The sequence below is a fragment of the Lipotes vexillifer genome, unplaced genomic scaffold (genome assembly GCF_000442215.2).
Source record: "Lipotes vexillifer unplaced genomic scaffold, Lipotes_vexillifer_v1.1 scaffold1319, whole genome shotgun sequence".
Taxonomy (NCBI): Eukaryota; Metazoa; Chordata; class Mammalia; order Artiodactyla; family Lipotidae; genus Lipotes; species Lipotes vexillifer.
Genome location: NW_006779997.1, coordinates 292,255 through 292,588, shown reverse-complemented (window position 1 = coordinate 292,588; position 334 = coordinate 292,255). Strand labels below are relative to the sequence as shown.

The following is a 334-nucleotide window of genomic DNA, read 5'->3' as shown; positions in this document are numbered from 1 at the left end:
TCTTTCCCTGGGTTGTGTTAACTGGGGGGCCCTAAGGCAGCTGTTGGGATGCACCTGGAATTAGTTTCATTATTCTGGCTGCAAGGAGGTCCTGCAGCTCCCAGGCTCCTGGTTTCTAAACACATGGCCTTATTAAGATTAAAGTTATTGGGGCTTCCCTGGTGGCGCAGTGGTTGAGAGTCCGCCTACCGATGCAGGGGACACGGGTTTGTGACCCGCTCAGGGAAGATCCCACATGCCACGGAGCGGCTGGGCCCGTGAGCCATGGCCACTGAGCCTGCGCGTCCGGAGCCTGTGCTCCGCAATGGGAGAGGCCACAACAGTGAGAATCCCG

At 58.1% G+C, this 334-nt stretch overlaps 1 protein-coding gene across 2 annotated transcripts in view; it reads right to left on the bottom strand.

Annotated features, from left to right (window-relative positions):
* SIDT1 (SID1 transmembrane family member 1) overlaps nucleotides 1–334 on the bottom strand; it is an 87,191-nt gene that overhangs the window by 9,434 nt on the left and 77,423 nt on the right. The gene's annotated exons all lie outside the window — the stretch shown is intronic.